This window comes from Carlito syrichta, unplaced genomic scaffold (genome assembly GCF_000164805.1).
Source record: "Carlito syrichta isolate Samal-C Ts95f unplaced genomic scaffold, Tarsius_syrichta-2.0.1 Scaffold315709, whole genome shotgun sequence".
NCBI lineage: Eukaryota > Metazoa > Chordata > Mammalia > Primates > Tarsiidae > Carlito > Carlito syrichta.
The window spans coordinates 284991-287645 of record NW_007259805.1 but is presented as its reverse complement, the minus strand read 5'-3'; positions in this window follow the sequence as shown (position 1 = coordinate 287645).

Here is a 2655-nt window from a genome sequence, read left to right as displayed (position 1 = left end):
AAAAAAAAAAGTCAGGCATGGTGGTACTCACCTGTGGTTCTACCTACTTGGAAGGCTGAGGCAGAAGGATTACCTGCCCAGCAGGTCATGGCTGTTAGCGTGCCACTGCACTCCAGTCTGAGCCACAGAGTGAGACTCCAACACACACACACATACACGCGCACGTGCGCACACACACAAAAGGACTAAGTGTGGTGGCTCATGCCTGTAATCCCAGCATTTTGGGAGACCAAGGTGGGAGGATTAAATTAGTTGGATGTAGTGGCACATGCTTGTAGTCCCAGCTACTGGGGAGACTGAAGCAGGAGGATGGCTTGAATCCAGGAAGCTAAGCCTGCAGTGAACCATAATGGTGCCACAGCACTCCAGCCTAGGTGATAGAGCAAAACCTTGTATCTCAAAAAAAAAAAGAAAAAAAAGAAAGAAAAAGCCGGGCTCGGTGGCTCAGTCTGTAATCCCGCGCCTTGGGAGGCTGAGGTGAATGAATTACCTGAGCCTGCGGGTTTGAGACCCACCTGGGCAACTTGGTGAGCCCTCATCTCTACAATAAATCAAAAAATTAGCCAGGCATGGTGGCATGTGCCTGTAGTTCCAGCTACTTGGAAGGCTGAGGTGGAAGGATCACCTGAGCCCAGCAGGTTGAGGCTGTAGTGGCCGGGAGTGTACCACTGATCTCTAGCCTGGGTGACAAAGTGAAAAAAAAAAAATTTTTAACTTCACTATAGCCATCAAAGCAAAACAAAAATGGGACATAATTTCTATTTTTTTCTCTTTGTTCTCTGAACAGGTAACACTTTATGCAGTTTAAGGAACTTTCCTACTTGTTAATTCACTGTTAAATATATTAAGTAAATGTTTATTTATTTGTTTGTTTTCAGTCAGTCTCATTCTGCCACCCAGGCTGGAGTGCAGTGGCACGCGCATGGCCACCACAGCTTCGACCTGCTGGGCTCAGATGATCCCTTCCGCCTCAACCTTCCAAGTAGCTGGAACTACAGACAGGTGACACCACACCCAGCTAATTTTTTGATTTATTACAGAGATGAGGGCTTGCCAAGTTTCCCAGGCTGGTCTAGAACCCTGGGCTCAGGCAATCCTCTCACCTTGGTCTCCCAAAGTGCTGGGAATATAGGCATGAGCCACCATGCCTGGCCTGTATTAAGTAAATAAAGGGACATGATTTCTACATAGCCAAGAGGGAAACTGAAGCATGGAGCCTTTATGTCCTTGGCTCTGCAGCAAAGTGAGTGACAGATCTGAGACAAGTTGCTGACTTCTAGACTGGGACTCTTCTTTTCTTTCTTTCTTTCTTTCTTTCTTTCTTTCTTTCTTTCTTTCTTTCTTTCTTTCTTTCTTTCTTTCCTTCTTCCTTCCTTCCTTCCTTCCTTCCTTCCTTCCTTCTTTCTTTCTTTCTTTCTTTTTTTTTTGACATAGGCTCACGCTCTAGGCCAGGCTAGAGTACAGTGGCATGATAACAGCTCACTGAAACCCTGACCTCAATCCATCTCCCTGCCTCAGCCTCCCAAGTACCTGAGACTACAGGCATGTGCCACCACACCCAACTAATTGTTTATTTTTGTGGAGATAGGGTCTTTGCCCAGGTTGGTCTCAAACTCCTGGCCTCAAGCAGTTCTCCCGCCTCAGCCTCCCAAAGTGCTGCAATTACAGATATGATACTGCTGCTGGCCTGGGACTCTTTTCACTATATAAGTTGCTTATCTGGTTTGCTTTTCCTTCCACTTCTTTCTTTGCCAAATAATGACTCCTGCTCTCATCTCTAGGTGAAGAAAATAAGGGAGAGAAGGGAGAATTTTGCAGTTGATGAACCTCATGGCTCTTCTCCATCATAATTTCCCCAAAGTAGTTGTCAGATATTTTCTTAGAATAGGATCTTTAACACATGCTACAGGCTCATTCTTACTTCAGAACCTTTGGGTGAGTGCATCTTCTCTGCTGAAATGCCTTCATTCTTCTTCCTTCTCATGAACCCAAATCCTATCCTAGCCTGCAGGCATATTCCATGTTATTTTCTTGCCCAACCCCACACTGACTCAACCATGTTGAACAAGAGTTTCCCATGGGTCAGTCATAGTTTTTGCCTTATCTCTTTTTTGTTTGTTTGTTTTGAGTCAGAGTCTCACTCTGTCTCCCAGCCTGGAGTGCAGTGGCACGCTCATGGCCACTGCAGCCTTGACCTGCTGGGCTCAGGTGATTCTTCCACCTCAGCCTTCTAAGTATCTGGAACCACAGAGGAGTGCCACCAGGCCCGGCCACCAGGCCCGGCCACCAGGCCCGGCTTTTTTTTTTTGTATCGTAGAGATGAGGTCTTACCATGTTGCCCAGGTTGGTCTCCAACTCGTGACCTCAGGCAATCCTCTTGCCTCTCCCTCCCAAAGTACTGGGATTATAGGCATGAGTCACTGCTCCTGGTTACCTTATCTTTTTTAAATCCACAAAAAACAGATCATTTTATTCCCTTTTTTTAAAACAGGGAATCCTTTATTCAAAACTCATCACAGAAATGGACAGCTTGGGTCTATAACAAAGCGTTTATGTGTTGTTTTGTTTTGTTTGAGTTGGAGTCTCACTCTGTCACCTAGACTGGAGTGCAGTGGCCGCTCCCGGCCACCGCAGCCTCGGCCTGCTGGGCTCCGG